The following is a 20,175-nucleotide window of genomic DNA, read 5'->3' as shown; positions in this document are numbered from 1 at the left end:
CCACCACAACCAACTTTGTATCTATTCCCCAGCTTGAGCTATATTTATTATTATTTATAGATACATTTATAGACACCTTTCCCCACTATGGGAACCCAAAGCAATTTATACCATTCTTCATTCCTCCATTTTATCCTTGCAACAGTCCTGTGAGGTATGTTAAAGTGGCTGAATAGTCCAAATTCATCCAACGAGGTTCCACAGCACAGTGGGGATTTGAGCTTAGGTTGAAACTGTAACCGCTGCCATTCAAATTCAGATCAAATTGGGAGTTTTTTTGTCCTTCCTACTATTAGTCTAGATGCAATGTAGACTAATCTTTTAACTACATTAAAAGAGGCTGGAATTAATCACAGATTCACCTTAGTTAGAAACCAATTCCTAACCCTGGCTTGAGATTCTGGTTCAAAGCTAACTATGGTTAACCCTGGTCAGTGTTGATTTTATCACAAGTTAACATGGGAAATTAACAGAAGGGAAACCGGCCTCTTTCTACACAACGCCTACTCTTTCAGTTTTTGTGTCATCAGAATTAGCAGTGCGGTTAGTGTATTGGGGGAGGGGAGCATCTTGAACCTTTCTATTTCGTGAACACAGTAATTTTTAAACTGGGATTCTTTCAGGAACTCCACAGACTACAACCCAGGATAATGTAGAAGAGACAGGTTTCAGCGTTCTGCAGAGACAACCCATTTCTCAGATTAAACTTTAAAATTTTGAACTGAACATGATTTTGACTGCACTGGAATTCTCCCCTGGTACATATGCAGTTTTGCTGGATCACAGCTGCAAAGAACTAAGTTGAGTTTTAAATCTGGAAATCATGCAAACAAGGGGTCAAAGAGCAAGGAGACCAAACGGGGTCAAAAAGAAAAATGGAACTGTCGAGTTCAATACAATGCAGCTTGGAAATCTAGATATTCCAAAGCCTTTTGCCAGACTTTGCTTTTCTAGTTTTCAGCCTCACCTCCTGAGCTCATCTCCAGTTTAAAACACTATATTTAAAAACGCTAAAAGGTATTCCGGTCTCTATAGCAATACTCTATCTCACAAAGGGTTAAAATCGCATCCTCAGTTCTACTCCCTTATTCCTTCAGTTCAAGCAACAGAACTGCCCTGGGAAATCTTCTGCAGTTGCTCCCCCCCCCCCACCCCACCCTGGGGTGCTGTGCCGTTTTCTATGTATTCAGCCCAAGTGTCCTCTTCAAAGATGCAGTAGGTGGGCTCTTCAACTGTAAGAAGTTCTGAAGAAGGCAGGAACAAAAGCATCCAGAAGGGTTTCACATACATTCCAGCTTACCACGGACCACAGGACACATTCAGGCCAGCACATAATGACTCATTACAGCCATTTAGCACAGTGATTTCAAGCCCAATAAGACCTCATCACTCTTCTTGAGTAAATTTATGGCAGAGAGTAAGGCAATCCGGCTGCAATAGTTGGCTTCGTTCACCCTTCAATTCATGCCTTTCCAAATAGGTGCGAAGGTGGATAAGAAGCTGATCGGACAACTGACGGCCCAAGCGCTCATCACTTGCCTTGAGTCCAAGGATGCCCAGGATAAAGGTGGGTGATATTTTTAATTAATTGATTAGTATCCTCATTAATTCCACATCTAACCAGCAGCGTCCGGGTTATTCCTGCAGCCATGGGGGACTCGTTTCCCCTCAAGTAGTGGTTCGGAAGCATAAATAAGCCAAACGATGTGCTGGATGTGAAACGTGTGCCCTGAAAACGTGAACGCATGGAATAAAACACAGAAATAGCTGTATCAGTTCAGCAGGTGAATGTAGATTCGCACATGGTCACTCCACAGCAGGAGTGACCAGCAAGCCCTATCTGGACTCCCATCCAGCAGCTGCATTTGAGGAGTCATTTTTAAAGTGGCAGCCACTCAGCCATTATAGTACCAAAAGGAAGGACATGACAAAGGGCAGCTTCTCTCCATGCGCAGCAGAGGTAGGGTCCCTCTCTTCAGTGCTGAGAAGGAAGAGGCCTGTTTCAGAAGCAGCATGCCGTTCTGAAGCTTTGTGAAATTTAGCTTGGGGTGCTGGACTTTAAAGGTTTGTTACGCACTCCAATGAAGCTTAATGCGTTGAGTGATACATACCATTTGGAGCTAAGATTGCCATGCCCTGTCATCCTAACTGCCCAGTGGCTTTTCGGAAGATAAGGGGGGGAAGCACAGGGCATGCCTGCTTCCCAAATGGTTAATAGGAGACAATATGCACCATACAGGCTGAAACAACTGCTTCAAAAGTAAATATCTCCCACTGAAGAAGGAGAAGGAGAAGGAGAAGAAGAGGAGGAGGAGGAGGAGTTTGGATTTATATTCCCCCTTTCTCTCCTGCAGGAGACTCAAAGGGGCTTACAATCTCCTTGCCCTTCCCCCCTCACAACAAACATCCTGTGAGGTGAGTGGGGCTGAGAGCTCCGAGAAGCTATGACTAGCCCAAGGTCACCCAGCTGGCATGTGTGGGAGTGTACAGGCTAATCTGAATTCCCCAGATAAGCCTTCACAGCTCAGGCGGCAGAACTGGGAATCGAACCCGGTTCCTCCAGATTAGATACACGAGCTCTTAACCTCCTACGCCACTGCTGCTAGTTTTTACTTGTAAGTAACAGTGTGAATGCACAACGGTAAATTTAATTTAGGAACCACGTGGCGTAGTGGTTAAGTTCTTGAACTGCCACTCACACTGTCGGGAGTTTGAGTCCCCTGTGGGTCAGATATCCTGGCAGCTGGCTCATGGTCAACTCAGCCATCCATCCATTTCCTGAATTAGGTAAAGAATTGCTAGCTCATAGACTGGGGGGTAAAAGAATAGCTGGGGAGAGCAATGGCAAACTACCCCACAAAAGGCTTGCCTATAAAATCACTGCTTGCAGTGGTGCCCCAGGGATGGACACGACTGAAGGGGAAGCTTTACCTTAAATGAAATTTACAAAACAAGCACTAAAGCAAAGCTAGTCGGAATCTAGATAAGTGCCGACCTCATTAAGAAAACTTCAAGGCTGCTCTGAAAAGGAATAGACAGAAATACAAAATATTAAACAATAGCCTGTATGATGCATATTGTCTCTTATTAACCTGTGGTTGTGTACCTTCCCCGTTTGCTCACTATGGTGCTTTAGTGAGGGTGGCAGTGCACAAGGGGGGAGCAGCGCTGATCCAGTCAAAGAGAGCTTCACCACTCTTTCCCCCCCTCCAAATAGGCAATGCTGACCTCAAAAAAAGAAAGGAAAATGCTGCCTTAAAGACTTCTGCATTTTCAAAAGAGACTTTAAGCATGCCCTTTTTCATAGGGTTGAGAGAGGATTTTTCAGGGGCCCAGCCAAAATGTGAGGGGTGGAAAGGGAGGAATGAGATGTAACATCACTACTGGTAAAATTCACCTCTGAGACACTTAGATCTCCCCAGCTCCACTGGCTGAAGATATGGTCACCCCTGCTCTGCAAGAAAAGAACCATCATAGGAATTTTGTCCTACACAGGATAGGGACATGCCAAAACAAAAGGTACCGGGTAGTTATTGAATTTCCTTAGTTGTGCAGATGGTTGGCCCTAGATGACCCTTGAAACCCTTTGTTTCTATGAGTGTCCTAGGACAAGGAAACTTCATCAAGGGCCACTACCAGAAGAATCTCAGCAGATAAGACCACCTAAGCCAGAATACTGTTTCCCTCCAGGGCTGGCCCACAGGTCTTCAGGCCAGCCAGGTGCCCCCTGCTGCAGCCTGATCATGCCATGTCCTCACACCCAGGGTCAGGTCTCTGTGCCCTGAATCTCCATGCCCAAGCCAGACATACACAGCCCTAAGCAGGGGGAAAAGATGCCTCACAGGAACAGGCCAAGTGAGCAGGCCCCCAGCAGCAGAAGCAGTAGGACTGGAAGTGTTGCTCAGGGTCTTGCTTGCCACACCTGTGCCCACCTGCCCACCCTAGGTAACCGCCTGAGACTGCCTGGTGGAGAGGTTGCCCATTCTCATCAGTCAAATGCCGACAGAAAGCCCACAAACCAGATTTGGAAAAAGCCACCTGCTTGTTCCCAGAATTTGGGATTCAAAGTACAGTCTCCAAACATGGTACAGGGGTGAGATATTAATATTCAATTTCATAATTCATATTTAGCAGAGTAATGCAATGAAAGCAAACCGAGCCCTGTGAGTAAGATTTTACAAAATGACAATACTAAATAGGAAGGGCATACATGGGTGGAAAAGAATAAACAACCTTTCGGACGAAGCTGCGTTTTAGCTTCATAGTGATTAGTACAAGAGAGATTAGAAATGGAAGAGCCTGGAAAAACAAAGAGCACTAACTTTTACCCAAAGCTCCCCCTTTTTACACAAGTCAAAAGACACATCTCTATTGATACCCAATGGTCCAACAAGCATTCTACAAATTGTGCAAAAGATGCCTACATTCTAGAGCCGTGGTGGCGAACCTATGGCACTCCAGATGTTCATGGACTACAATTCCCATCAGCGCCTGCCAGCATGGCCAATTGGTTCGCCATCACTGTTCTAGAGTAAGAATTAAAAAAATCAATGGCCTATTTGTTACAAGGTAATTTAACTGATCTGGTTGCAGCAAGCAAACAGCAAGTTAACTCCTTCATGGCGGAGGAGGCTGGCACTCACAAAATCCAACACGCAGGAGTTCTTGTCTTGGCTAAAAGTCAAATGGTTTCAGGAGTTCAGATGATCCATTTTTTGTTAAGTTGCCTCAGCTCGCATTACCCCTTTTAGCACCGAGTTCTATAAATTAGTTATGAATTGTTTGAAGGAGTACTCTCTTCTCTGCTCGGAACCTATTTCAAATCTACTTAACTGGGAGAGATCATCCTAAGAAAAATCACACTGCTACCATTTTGAAGGAGATCAGCATGATACCTTCTAAAGTAGATAAGCATTATACTCTGGGATACCAACATTCATCTTTTAAAATTTAAGATTCAGGCGAGGAAAGATTTCAGGTTGGAGGAATGGGGAAAGAAAAAAGAGAAAATGACAGCATTAGTCTGTGAAGGATTGCTGAGTTGACTACGATACGCAGCCAAAATTCTGGTTTAATCAAAGCCTCCTTTTGGGAAATTTCCAAGGTACCTGCCCTACAGGCTTGATGGTTTCCACAGGAACACAACAATCCAGAAAGCCCATATGCCTTAAAAGCAGCATTACTCAAATAGCAAAATGGGACAGGTAGATACTTGGGTAGAAATATGTATTGTTTTACAGTCTAATGCACATACATGTACGCACACAAATTTCATACCCATTCCCTTTTCTTTCAAACTTCTTCCCTCTCACGTTGAACCTTTTCTAAAATTTACAGTGGGAATAACTGCCTTTAAGAAGACAGATTTCTACGAAGCTCACAGGCTGTCTATCACCACTTCAATATCATCAATAATAAAATAAATGAGAAAACTCAACATTCATCTTTCACAACCAACATGAATCTGGGAGATGTAGCCTGCAAGTCAATGCAATTTCTATTTTAAGGTTAGCAGGTCAGGGCGACACTTCTGCTTCCTGCAGATTCTGGACAGAACACCTGGATTCTACATGGCCACTCAAGGATTTGCGTCATTGTGAAATCCTGTGAATTTCATAAGTGTGGAGGAAAGAGGCAGGCAGTTTCCTTTCTAGAACTAGCAGCAAGGGAGACAATGCCATAACAAAACAACATTCATTCATTCATTCGGTGGCACTGAACCACTATTACCCCAGAAAGAGACAAAACAGAGAAAATTATGTCCTCACATAAATCAACTAAGAGCAGTTAGTTGATTATAATTTACCTCAAATTATGCTCCATTCAACAAATTCCTGCTTCAACAGACAACTGTCTCTTTTAAAATTTACTTTCTAGTCACTTCTGCCACTTGGAATAAGGTTAATTCTTACTTTCTTGAATCTCAGCATTCCACACTAGTTCCTTAAAGGGGGGTGGGGCACAGGACAGACCTTTATTTACTACTTTTACTTTCTGCAGCAAATTTTACAATCATAATTTATTAATCTAGTATATTTTAATCCCACAGTTCTCCCAATAACTTTATATACTTGATCCTCCCTTCCCTATTTTCTGTTCACCATGAACCTATGAGGTAGGTGAGGTAGTTTTGCTCAACTATACATTGTTATCATAATAACCACATGGCTTGAAAAAGAAATTTCATTTTTTGGGGAAAATTGTGAAAACTGAAGTAAACAGGTAGAGCTTTCACCCCCAAGAAAACTGAAGTAAACAAAAGTGCAAGCAATAATTCACTCAACACAGAACACCACCTTACCCAGATGCATTGGCTAGTGTGCAAAGTGAAAGCAACCTCCAATACAGGTAAACTACATCAGATGCAGAGCAAAGGTGAAGACCGACTGATGCCTTCAGACTCCTTCTGAGTTCAAGTTTGATGGATGATCAGCAGGATCAACTGCAGAATAAACGAAACAGAACGGGGAAGAGACCATTACTGGAGAATTCATAGAAAAGTATTAGAAGGAGTATGAATTTTGATTCCTATAATTTTATTTTTATTTATTTTTTATTTTATCATACTTATAGACTGCCCTCCCCCGAAGGACTCAGGGCGGTGAACAACAATAAAAATAGGATTCACAATTTTTAAAATCAGTAATAAAACCAATTAATATACATATAACATTAAAATGAACTTCCTGAACTCTAAAACCATAAAACAGATGGTGGCATACCCCTTCTCCTCCCTCCCAGCCTGTGCCCACAGGAGGCCCAGATGGAATTGGGGTGTTGTTGTTATCCTCAACCCGGCTGGCTAAATGCCTGGTGGAACAGGTCCGTCTTGCAGACCTGGTGGGAACTTCGCAAGTCCCACAGTGCCCTAGTCTCCTTTGGGAGCCTGTTCCACTGAGTAGGGGCCAGGGCTGTAAAGGCCCTGGCCCTCGTAGAGGCCAGCTGGACTTCTCTTGGGCCAGGGATCCTGAGCAGGTTTTCCTCCAAGGAGTGGACTTGACTAATATAACACTAATATAAGAATGTGAAAGCTCTACCTGATGAGGAGTGGACAAACAAAGATGTTGCTAGTTTGAAACAAGCACATTTCTTTCTGATAATTAAAGCAATGATAACATAAATAAAACCACAAACTTACAGCAGAAAGGGCGCCTCTCCAATGGCAGAAATTATGCCGGTGGAGGGGAGGGGGCTGTTAAGCGACAGTGCATCCCCCTCACGCCCCTCAATTTTAACTCCTTCCAGCTGTCTTGGTCTTGAGGAAAGTCTGCAGGGACCACGCCCATGCTGCCCTCCCCGACCTCCAGGGGGGTGGGAGGGCAGTGTAAGCGGAGTCTCAGGCAGCCCTCGAGACCAGCAGCTGGAGGGGCGAAGTAGGTGAAGTAAGGGAAGGTGGGGAAGGCTGGGCGTTTCCAAAAACCTCCCTCGGGAAGGGAGGTGGAAAGCAGCACCTTCATGCTGCTTGGGGCCACACAGGACGGCGCTGCTGCTGTGAACAGCTCCCCAGAGACTAGTGTTTTTCTGTCCCTGGGCCGCTGTTTTTGCCCCGTGCGGAAAGGGCCCTAGTTCCATAATTAGGCCAAGGAAACAAAGCAGACCACATGCTTAGATCAGAAAGGAAGAGTCCCAATAGGAAACCCACTTTTGTAATATTAAAGAATTTTGTAATATTAAAGAATGTATGATATTAAGTTTCTCATTCTAGGAAAGAAAGATATCAGGCTAAAGAGAAAAAATGTTTGACATAGTGAAGGTTTTTTCCCCCTTTGTGCCATCTGGAGCAATTGGTTCTAACAGTACAAAACCTCAGATGTGCCTGGATTCTTTCCAAGGCTAGCCCCTCAGAGGACTTGGAGAAGAATAGAAGGCATGGACGCCGTCCTTCTTCCTTTGCCTATTTTGCTGCTGATTGACTTGCTGCTGGCTAAAAGGTAGCCTTTGCCTTATTCCTAGTATTCTTCTTGGCAGAATTTGAACCCTTTGCTCTGGTTTTCCCACAGGAGAGCTTCCTACCCATATGCTAATAGTGAAGATGACAGGGATGCCTTGTATGAATATGCAGCTGTTTGTTCTTAAGGGCATTATTTCCCACCACCACTCCAGACTTGAACCTTCACGTGGATCTTCCTTTGGAGGTTTCTTTCCCCCAGGGAAGCCATGGAGGTGTCTACTTGGACTAGCCATGCTTCCTTGTCTTATCTGTCTGTCAAAAAATGTGTTTGGAGGTAGAGATTCAAATCTCCATCTGCCACTGGATATACCACTGTGTGTGGGTGGAGTGGTGGGGGTTCCTTCCCTTGCTCTGTCATATATGTAGGAAACATCGGGGAAGTGGGTCCTGTGCATTGGTTGGCTACTTCAAAATATGGTTGTCATGCTTCCCCAGGATTCTGGCTGACTCTGGCTGATACAGCTATATATTTGAACGCAGTTGCGATGCTCTTTGTTCTTCAGAGCTTGGTCTTTCGGGAAAAAATCTTTTCGGTCAAGAAAGCATGGGATATTGACAAGTCGTGCTGTTGCCAGCATCCAGGGTTCAGGAGAAAACTGTAAATCACCCAAAGAGGCTGAAAATTCTTATGTAAGAAATCAATAGATATTTTACGTTGATAAGAATAAAGTTGGTCTGCATATTCCCATCTAAAGTAACACCAGAATCATAACAAACACTAAATACCAAGGCTACTTGTTGAACGTGCCCTTGCTACTGTTAATATTTATTAAACTGAAGGCAAAGAACTCATTTTCTAAAACAGCAGAATTTAGCTGACTCCATAAGATTAGTAAAGAGTTTTTTACTAGTCAAAAAGACTCAAAGACAGGCAAACACATTAAAGTTACTGCAGTACAGACACACACCTATACTGCAGCAGCCCTGAATTATGGAAGGCACCTAACAGCTGTGAACTGTAACAGGTATGGATTTCACATGGAAGAGTGAAAGCGCAGAGAGATGCTGAGACCCTTCTCTGGCTATTTCTTCTGCCAACAACCCTCCTGGGCACATTACATTTTCTAGTCAGGCTCCAGTACCAGAAACCATTTTGAAGAGTGATTGCAGAAGAGTTCCGTCGGCAGAATCCCCTCCATAAGAGTTTCAAACCTGCTCATAAGCAACCTGCATTTTAAGACAGGTGTCTCTCTCTGCCTTAACTTTGAGTTCATCATTAAGAGATTAGGGAAGCACAGAAGCAAGCCACAACCGTCATTTTCTCTGGAAGTGGTCCAATGAAAAACTAGAGAGCTATTGCAGAGGAATGTCGTGGCCCTCAGGTGCCAGTCAACGATAAAAGAGATTCAAAAATGAAGTTGCAGCCCCCATCACTGTCTTGTTCAGGAAGAACAGCAGAACCATTCGATCCCCATCTGAAAATTCCACATCCTTGTCGTTTTATACCTTAGATCATAGGTGTCAAACTCCCGGCCCTCCAGATGTTATGGACTACAGTTCCCATCATCCCCTGCCAGCATGCCGCTGGCAGGGGATGATGGGAACTGTAGTCCATAACATCTGGAGGGCCGGGAGTTTGACACCTATGCCTTAGATCTTTCATTTAAACAAGGTTCAGCAATAAAGGCAGACACACCAGACCATTTCAGCATTACTCTGCTAACCTCATGGAAACAGGTCGTGCCTTTGACTGGGGACGACATAACAGTGGAGGACATAATCGTGCCTTTGACTGGGGAGGACATAATCTTCAGACTAAAATTCTGGCAGGCTTCCATATGCTTAGTCAGAGCTCTAAAATTATTCTTTAAAGCAAAAAAAAAATTCCCCAACTTTATTAAGCAAAACAAACAAAATAAAAAAGGAGCTTGAAGCCATCAACAGAGAAAATTAGAAGCAAAAGAGATAAAGAGAACGTGTGACTGCAAAAAAATTAGACGGAGAAAGCTCACATCCGTTATACACCAGCGAGAGCAAAATACTAGCTACACAGTTTGTTGAACAGGCAACGGAGGAGCATTTTCCCCTTTCCCCCCCTTTTGTCTTGAAAGAGACAATCTATCAAACATTGCTGAAGCACAATTTTAGAATAAAAGGCAACACATTTGTCTCAAAATACAGTAATCGTTTTAAGATTGCTCTGGCAAGGAGACAAGGGCATAAACTATTCTGACACATACCCCATTTTCAGAACATAAACCCCAGAAGATTAGATCAGAGATCCATCTAGCCCAGAATCCTATTTTACAACTGCAGTTGGCCAGGTGCTCCTGAGAAGCCCTGCAGGGCAGGATGACTTCTTGCCCCTGTGGCTTCCTGTCCTCCACTTTTTAATTCGAAAGGCACCCTGGTTCTGAACCCTTTTTCTCCTGATAATGATGACAAACAATAAGTATTGTCAAAGGCTTTCACGGCCGGAATCACTGGGGTGCTGTGTGGTTTCTGGGCTGTATGGCCGTGTTCCAGCAGCATTCTCTCCTGACATTTCGCCTGCATCTGTGGCTGGCATCTTCAGAGGACCTGAATCCCCTGCCAGCCACAGATGAAGCCAAACATCAGGAGATAATGCTGCTAGAACACGGCCATATAGCCCAGAAACCACACAGCACCCCAACAATAAGTAGCTTTTCTCTCAGCTTCGGTCTACTTCTTAAGGCTGTGGCCAAACACAGAATCTAGTACTGCAGTTGGGTGCAACTGCACTCAACTGTGCCCACCTTTGTCCAGGCAGGGAAGAGCCTCATGGCCCCAGCAGTAATCTACACAGAGTTCTTCAAATGACACTTGCCACACGCAAGCTGCTGAGACTTCAAGAGCCATGATGTGGTACAGAGAGCTTTTAACCTATCTGTACAATCATGGGCAGAGAGAATAGGAGAACTCAATCCCCAGCAGGCTAATATTAAGCCTACGGGCTGAATAACCCCAGGGGGCAAGTTATTTTTTTTAAACTAAGAAATGAAGCCAAAAGGAAGAAAGGGATATTTTTAACATAGCAAGCAATTTTAAACCCCTTTTAGAAGCAGCCTATAAGCTGGTCTGGTGCAGACACAACACAGCATCTCTCTTCATCCTGGCTGGCAGGTACAGGATGGTCATCCGGCATAAAGTGCTAGCTAATCTCGACTTTAAGTCCTGGTTTGCAAACTAGCTTCAAATCCTGGTGGAAAGGAACAGCAGAGGCATAGTAGTTAAGAGCAGGTGTACTCTAATCTGGAGGAACCGGGTTTGATTCCCCGCTCTGCCATCTGAGCTGTGGAGGTTTATCTGGGGAATTCAGATTAGCCTGTGCACTCCCACGCACGCCAGCTGGGTGAACTTGGGCTGGTCACAGTTCTTCTGAGCTCTCCCAGCCCCACCTTCCTCACAGGGTGTTTGCTATGAGGGGGGAAGGGCAATGTTTGTAAGCCCCTTTGAGTCTCCTATAGGACAGAAAGGGGGGATATAAATCCAACAACAAAAAAGTTAATACCGGAAGAGTTGCATTGTTCTACTGTGCGTGAAAGCTAGTGAAGGAAAAGGAAGGAAGGGGACTCTGTACAAGAGAAGGAACAGGAGGAACGCAGGAAAAACTACAGCCCTCTCCCAAACCATGGCTCACAGATGAATTGTGCTATACCTGCACTATCCCACTGAGGACAGCATGGCTTAAGTGGAAGAACCCACTTGGGAATTCCGCCTGCTGTACTCCGGAAGGAGCATATTTGCTGTAAGGATCTTAATAGCTCCAGTGTTCCCACTGTCCCCACTATACTGTGCTACTGGCCTGAACCATCTCTTGCAAGATGAGACATCTGGAGTGAACCAGTTCTAGCAGCAAGAGCTGGTAACAGGGTTGCCAGGCAGAGTTAAGTAGCACTGAGGGCATGAAAGTGCTAGGCTGACTCCCTGCATTATGTTTCAGTCCAGTTCCAGATGCCCAGACCTGGATAGTCCAAGGTAGCCAGAGATAATCATATCTCAGAAGTCAAGCAGGCTCTGCTTAGTATTTGGATTAGAAACCAGTAAAGAATACCAGGGCTGATGTACTTCGAAGGCTTTCACATCCAGAACCAATGGAGTGTTGTGAGCTTTCTGGGCGATGTGGTCGTGGTCCAGTAGTTTTTGCTCCTGATGTTTTGCCCACTTCTATGGCTGGCAGAGACATGTCATGGTAAAATGTGAGAAACCCACCACAGCCAATACCAGGGTTGCTAGGCAGAGGCAGGCAATGGTCAACTACCTCTGAATGTCTCTAGCCTTGAAAACCCTAGGGCAGTGGTGGCGAACCTATGGCACGGGTGCCAGAGGTGGCACTCAGAGCCTTCTCGGTGGGCATGCACGCACAGAGTTCATCATGTGGGGGGGCAGAAAATCCCCCCCCCAACACACACATCTAGGCTGGCCTGGACCACTGGGTACGACATGTAGGTAACCCTGTTAAGTGCTGTTAAACCCCACTGATTTTCATGGGAAGAACTAAAGCGCAATCCTTTACTTGGGAGTAAGCTCGGTTGCTGGCAATGGGGCTTGCTTCTAAACCCTCCTAGGGTCATGATTCACCCATTCAAAGCATTGCACGGTCGCTTCAAAGCAAAGCCACCGACTACCACCAAGCTTACTCCCGAGTAATGCGTGCCTTGGAGCCAACCGTTTTTTCTAAACTAAAACCTCAGTATTCAGGTTAAATTGCCGTGTTGGCACTTTGCGATAAATAAGTGGTTTTTGAGTTGCAGTTTGAGCACTCGGTCTTGAAAAGGTTCACCCTCACTGCCCTATGGGGTCACATCAGCTGTAATATAAGGGCAATTTAGAAAGTTCCACACTCTACCTTGGTGTTATTCTCTATTGGGGGTGGGGGAAACATTTTGGCACAGTTGCTTTCTTCAATTCTTGCAGTGGTTCTTGTAATCCTGAAGTAGCAGGAATCAGCACAATGGCACCTACCTGCTGTCCTTTCTGACAAGGAATAACCAAGCCGATCACTAACCTTTGGGAAGATTTCCTCCACCCCTTTCCACTTCTGGTAGTCTCATATTAAAACCATCTGTGCACCATCTGTGCACCAAAGGATTGGACAGGGGGCGGGGGGGGGGGGGTAGGGAGACACAATCTAATCTCTACCAAAGGAATTCAAATTCCAAGTATCATATCTGATACCGCTAAAGGATTTCCTCAGCCTCTCTTGGCTTAAAGCCTCTCGCCAGAAGAGAATACATTTCTTTAATGTTCCCAGCAACTACAAGAATGCCATCAATTGTCCTGCCTACATTAGGATTTCAAACAAATCTCCATGAAAGTCAAAGGAAGATTATTTTAATGCCAGGCTACATGCAGCCTGGAAAGATGCTAGAATTCTACCCGTTCCCAGGACAGCCTCTGTTGCCCAAACTGCAAGCAACTATATTTCCTGTTCTCTGCCATCCTTCTTTTGAGGAGTGGAGGGAGAGAGACTTGGATATAAAATGCAATGTCCACCTAGACGAAGGAGGAAAAATTGTACCACTGGAAGGAAAGACCAGGTAAAGAATGCTTAATAGACTCACAGAGGCTATTCAGTTCATGTTGCACCGCTGAAAATGCCAGCCACAAATGCGGGCCAAACGTTAGGAGCAGAACCTACCAGATCACGGCCACACAGCCCAGAAAATCCACAACAGCCAAAGTTTTCTGTTGGTCTCTAAGGCGTTACTGGGCTCTAATCTAGCTGTGTTTTACGGCATGCGCTCCTAAACTTAACATGCAACAGATGTATTGTTGAGGGCTGGAGCTCAATTCATCAGACACATTAAGTGAAATCTCAGTACACTGATTATTCATTTATATGCACGCCCAGAAAAAAAAAACATTGGTAACAGCAGGGTTAAAAAGTCATGAAGCGGAAGAGGTAAGGCCTGTGACTTTTCTTTGCATTGCTCAGAAGCATACAAGATAAGCACAGTGACCGTTCACAACAGCTATAATTGGGAATAACAAGAGTCCTTCTAATTATGTTAACTAATTTGACACCAGCAGTGGCTAAAAAGGGGGGTCATGTAAGTCCTTTTTAAGCACCATAAGCATCACTTTTATAAGCATTTTTGTAGACTGCATACTAACAAGCTATAAAGGAGCCCAGGTTTCCCTTGGAGCCCTTTTTATGTCAACACGGGTTTTCCTTTTTCCCATCCTGTACTCCACTTTTAAAACTAATCAGCCTTCTGAGGTTGCGCAGCATGGATCCATTTCCTGCCAATGACTGTCAGACACACAAGGGTCAGATTTTTAACCACAGGGAATTCATGAGAATGTGGGAAGTTCCTCTCCTCCACACTGCCGTGGCTCCTGGGATTCCCTTTGCCATTCATTTGTCCAAGCAAATATTTCAGCAGCATCACCTATAAATATATCCAATGTTTACAGCAGATCAGTCTCTGCCCTGTGAATTATGGTACATGTGAGAATACTGCAAGAATAGGGTAAAAAAAAGAGAAATCAAATCCAGAAGAGCTCAGCATTTGTTCTCATTTCCTGCCCCAGTTTTGCTTTACAATCAAAACAAACATCACACAATAGGATTGGCTTGTAATCTCATCCCACCCAATGCAGACTCAGTGAAAATATTTATCCACAATAAATCACAGCTGCTGGAACAGAACGGCATCTTAAACCCTCAAAGGTTTGGACCAGACATTCTGAAGCAGTGTCCCATCATAAGCACTGAAGTTTCACCACTGGTTTGTCCAAATGTTCACCAAAAAGAACTTCCAGAGAAACAGTGCTTCGGCTGGTTTGAGCTCCTTAGAGCTCCCAGACACACCTTACTGAAAGGGGTATGCGTTCTCACCGGCTTGAAGAGCAAGCACATCTTAGCTCCTGCCTCCCCAGGACTTGGACACCTGGGGACCTTCAATTCCACAGATGGACTAGCTAAGTTTTGTCAATAGACTCACCAGTTCTGGAAACACCTAAGATCAGCAAGTGGTTGTGAGCCTACAGGCTCCTGGAAGCTGCCTTCTCTTTAAAAAAAATGTTCACCAAAAATCCTCCACACCAAAGAACCACATCGTAGACTCTGCAACACTTTTAAGAACATAAGAAAGAGCCTGCTGGATCAGACCAGAGTCCATCTAGTCCAGCACTCTGGTACTCGCAGTAGCCCACCAGATGCCTTTGGGAGCTCACGTACAGGATCTTCTTAGATTTGCATCCACTACTGGCTCCAGGAAAGACGCTAAGCCATTTTACACACAGAGAACACATGAAAACTGGGACAATTCATCATCACCCCTGCCAACAGACATTTTGGATAATACGTAAACAAGCAAGAAGATAGTAATACTAGTCTTAGAATAGAATAGAATAGAATAGAATAGAATAGAATAGAATAGAATAGAATCTTTATTGGCCAAGTGTGATTGGACACACAAGGAATTTGTCTCCGGTGCATATGCTCTCAGTGTGCATATGTCTAGTTGTCTTGGTGTGCAGTGCTCTGTAGCGACGTTTAGAGGGTATAAAAAGGGCTAGACAAATGAATGGGGAAAATAGGCCTATCAATAGACCTATCGGCATCTATAAACAAAATGGATGCCCTGTGATTCAATATGATTTTACTACCCACCACTGGAGAACCATTGCCTCCAGGGCATGCCTGTCAAGTTCTCAGAAACATCTGGCTGGCAACCGTGGAATCTGTTCTGATTTTTGTTTTTGTCTGCTAAGTACTTCTGCACTTTAGTGTGCATGTTATCTACAGCTGTGTTACGATCTTGAGCGTTACTGATGCTTGCTTTATTGCTATATTTTACCGCTGCTGCTTTTGGTTTTAAAGATGTGACACTGTCTCACAGCAAATGAGCTCCCAAGGAGCGCCAAAAAAGAGGCACAGAGTAAAACAACACATAAGATGCTGGTCTGTGTATGTCTGGTCCAAACCCTGATCGTGTGAATCATCAGTTCAAAAAAAAAAATCCATTCAGAACTCAATCCTGTGGCTACACTTGGGATCACGTCTACAACCATTTACACCAGCAGCAGAGCATTATATAAAGGGATTTTATTCTGATGTTGCCAGTGGCGGAGCTACAAGGGGACGGGGGGCAGTACGCTGTGCACCAGGCGCACGCCTGGGGGGAGCAGAAAATCACCCCAGGCCCCTCCCCCTTTCTCCCACCGCCCCACAGCACCTCCCCCGTAGCGCCCTCCCCTTTCCACACTTACCTTAGTTCCTTTCCTTTTTCTTGAACTTTTTCAGGCTGCAAAAGGCCTGTTCGCAGTAAAAACAGCCTGAGGAACTACAGTTCCCAGAAGACCTTGGGGCTCACAAGGTCTCCTGGGAGGTATAGTTCCCATCAGGCCATTTTTACTATGAACAGGCCTTTTGCAGCCTGAAAAAGTTCTAGAAAAAGGAAAGGAACTAAGGTAAGTGGGGGAAGGGGGAAAGAGAGGAAGGGGGGCGCTGCGGGGGGCCATGGGGGGGGGGAGAAAATATAGAATGCGCACCAGGCGCAGTTTGGCCCAGGTACACCTCTGGATGTTGCCATGTTGTATCAGTAGGCTGAATTACAGGTGTTTTAGGATAGTTAGGATCTAAGGCAGCAAGTAAGTTAAATTAAAGTGCCACCAGCTCCGTCAGTATTCATTTTCTCTCTGGGTCAAAATCTGAGATCCCAAATAAAGAGTTTTAAAAGCGCTGTTCTATTTGGGCTCGGCTTCCTTTTAAGATGTTCCTGAAGATATTCAAAGTGCACATTCAGTGTCTGAGGCAGATGCATCATCCTCCCAATTTAGGCCTATTAAGTGAAGCCCAGCTGTTCAATAGCCGGCAGCCAATTTCTGTCCCAATTTCAGCTTCAAAATCATGGCTTGAGAAATGAACATTTTGTAACGTACTGAGGTGAACGCAAACACAAGGTGGCTAAGGAAACAAGAGGCAGCCTCAAATAGGCAGCTAAACATTCCTTATAAAGAAGGCTACACAATTTTCAGTTCTGCAGTCATACAGGGTATTCCTGCACTTATGCCAGGTAGTATTGGAAGAACCTTCACGTTCAAAAGCAAAGAACCCCTATGGCTGGGAAGATAAGCTTGAAAATACGGGGCACTATCTGTCAAGCCTCAGCAACCTGGATGTGAAAGTATTTCTGAGCAGAATTTCCACTGCTGTAGCCAGGAGGGTGTAGAGCTTTGGTGTCGCATGTAGTTATTGGCCCCCTTCTCATGGCTGGCAGAAGCAGATTATTCAGTTATGCAAATACTGCACATAAATTAAATTATGCATTGAAAGCTGGATACTACAGTTTGCATAAATTAAGGGCAGGAAGCTTTCAGCCATGCCTGTGGGATCGTTTTTTCTTACGAGTTGCATAAGCAGCCTCAACCAAGTTGGTCTATCTAGGCTGTATGGCCCAGTCTAAGAGACTTCAACTAACTATAAAGTGCAACAGAGGAGCTTTCCTTAACCATACATGTCCCTGCATTGCAGGGGGTTGGATCTGATAGCCCTTGGGGTCTCTTCCAACTCTATGATTCGATTCTATGATCTTTGAGTTCCAGGATGATCAGACAAAAAGGGAAGGGCTTCAGTACTTTCCCAGCTGCTCAGGGAAAAGAAAAGTTTTAAAAGACATCCGCTTGTAAATCATTCATTGTATTGATAATCTCCTTCCTCCAAAGATCTCCAGGTTGCCAACAGTGGTAAGGAGGTCCCATATTTGCTCCTCACAACTATTCTGTGAAGGAGTAAGTCTGAGAGAGAAGTTCCAAAGTCACCCAGTGAAGCAGGGAGTTGAACCCAGGTATCTGCCACACTGACTCACATGGTCAGGCATAGATGATGAGAAAAGATCTAAGTATCCGTTAGTCATACACTGTTTCTATATTTAAAAGGTGAGAAAATAAAACAAAGAAAAATAGAAAAAAATTATGTTAATTCCAGTACCGAAACCAATTTTAATTAACATACAGACCACTTGTGGGTCAACCCATTGGCTGAAAGCCAAGAAGAAGGAGAAGGAGAAGGAGAAGAAGGAAGAGAAGGAGAAGAAGGAGGGGAGGAGGGGAGAAGGAGGGGGAGGGGGAGTTTGGATCTATACCTTGCTTTTCTCTCCTGTAAGTGGCCTTCCTCTCTCCAGAACAGACACCTTGCGAGGTAGGTGGGGCTAAGAGAGTTTCATTCTACCTCAATACTGCCTCTCAAATTGTTTCATGTTTTAGATTTATATCCCACTTTCTGAACTACTGTCTCCCAAAGCTACTAACACCAAACAAGGTGCCTGAGCTCCCACTCTTGGGCTTACAAACTTAAAAAAAAAAGACACAAGGGGAAGTGAAATCAGTCTGACAATATCAGAATAACATAAGTTCCAAACAGCCAAAAAACCCACAATCCATGTAATACCTTTTAGTAGGACAAACCCAATAACACATAACAGTGTGCAAGCTCTTAAGTACTCCAGAATTTTCATCAGGTCAGATGTTACAAAGTACAAAAAGGAGATTTTTTTTTCAGGGGTCGTCATGATCATAAGACAAAGGGCATTCAGATTGCTGCTGACCAGTGGCCATAGAAGCAAGAGGCAGTAAAACAATTCACAGCACTAATTTTCTCCAATGTTTCCATTCCCCTGCAGCCCACATGGGGAATGGCAGCATACAAATGCAATTTGAGGTAAGAATTTAAATTCAGCAGATACCAGTCTGATCTTCCCTGGCTGATTCCTCCCACCCACCCACCCCATCCCCCACCCCTCTACTCCTGCAATCCCTGGGCATTTGACAAAGCAGACTTCTCGGACGGAAGTTCTCCCCAGCTACTTGCTCTCTGGCTGATGTCTGGGGTGCTCTCCAGCTTGTCCATCTATAAATCAGGGATAAAGCGTTTTCCAGGAAAGCCTGCTTGTTTTTATTCTCATTTATCTTGTCCGACTGTTTCAAACAGACAGGCAGAAGGAGGAGAGAAAGGCCGTACAATCAATGGCAGCTGTTCCAGCGTCTCATCAATAGAGGCCTAATGGAGAATAAGCAGCCTGTCCCTCATCCTGTCAGAGCCTTTGCGGCGTCATCAAGGCCCTTGCCTTTTAGACAGGATTCCCTGAAAAGGCAAACAAGCATCTCCACGCTCTTTGAAACTTGTTGCCTCACTGGCTGACAGCTAAGGAACTCTACACACAAAAGAACTTTACACTAAAGGTATTGCTGTGTACAAATTACAGTGGAAAACCAACCAAAGGAGTCTGAGGAGTTTTCATGGGCATGGAGAATTGAAAGGTCCATCTACTTCAGCATCCTGTTTTCAATCGCAAGGTACTTCTGAAAAGCTCACAAGGAGGCCATGAGAGCCAAAGACAAGAACAAAATCCATGCCACGCCTTTCATTAAAACCAACCAAACTGACACAAACTATTGTGCAAGCTTCTGAGCTCCCCAGAACTCTTCATCAGGCTGGAAGTTATAAAAAAAATTAACTGACAGAAGCATGGGAAGCAGGTGCCTTGGCCATGACGTTATGACCTGACCTGACTGGCCCTCTCTGTGAAATGACAGAAGGCATTAATTTTAGTGCATTAATTTTAGCTTAATTTTAGAGCCGGTGTTCAGTTATAGCACTTTTTGTGGGGAGGTACTAGGGATGGAGTCTACTCACTGCCACAGCCCAGCACAAAGTTCCACCCCAGTCTTTTTCAAATGCCAAAGGAGTCTCGGAGCCTCAGAGCTAAAGGAAGAACCTGATGTCCTGCTTCTGAACATGCAAGTTTCATCGTGCTATCAGAATGCACAGCAAGAGTGTCCAACTCTTGCGCTTCAGATGTTCATGGACTACAGTTCCCATAGAATTGTAGTTCATGAACATCTGAAGCGCAAGAGACCTCTGACGTATGGGAATCAGATCTACGGACCATGAATGCTACCTGGTTCCCTTCAAAACTCCTCTAAGCTAGAGGCAGTCATTACATCTTAACTGAACTCAATACCACATGAATTATGCACTGCATGAAGGCTATTTCCCTTTATCCATTCTTTAATCTGCTGCCAGTTTCATTCGCAGGCCTGCACCAAATTCTAGTGCTTTGGAAGGGCTAGAAAGTTTCATGAACTTTCCCCCTGCATTCCCTGCCCCTTAGTCATCTTTTCCCCCTTGTGCACACCAATCCCTCAGGAACAGTGACCACTTCTCCTGTCTATGAATTGGTTCACAATTTTCCCAAGCTGAAATGTCATTCGCTTTCACAATAGCATACAGATTTTGGCTCCTTTGATTCCTT

General features: G+C 44.6%; 1 protein-coding gene across 7 annotated transcripts in view; it reads right to left on the bottom strand.

Annotated features, from left to right (window-relative positions):
- Positions 1-20,175, bottom strand: part of EXTL3 (exostosin like glycosyltransferase 3) — a 178,447-nt gene that overhangs the window by 96,802 nt on the left and 61,470 nt on the right. For all 7 annotated transcript variants that reach the window (XM_048517072.1, XM_048517103.1, XM_048517064.1 and 4 more), the window contains one exon: positions 6,302-6,442. The gene's annotated coding sequence lies outside the window, so the exon portion shown is untranslated. The remainder of the gene's footprint in view (positions 1-6,301; positions 6,443-20,175) is intronic.

This window comes from Sphaerodactylus townsendi, linkage group LG01 (assembly GCF_021028975.2).
Source record: "Sphaerodactylus townsendi isolate TG3544 linkage group LG01, MPM_Stown_v2.3, whole genome shotgun sequence".
Taxonomy (NCBI): domain Eukaryota; kingdom Metazoa; phylum Chordata; class Lepidosauria; order Squamata; family Sphaerodactylidae; genus Sphaerodactylus; species Sphaerodactylus townsendi.
The sequence above is the reverse complement of the archived record's forward strand: the minus strand, read 5'-3'. Positions and strand labels throughout refer to the sequence as shown.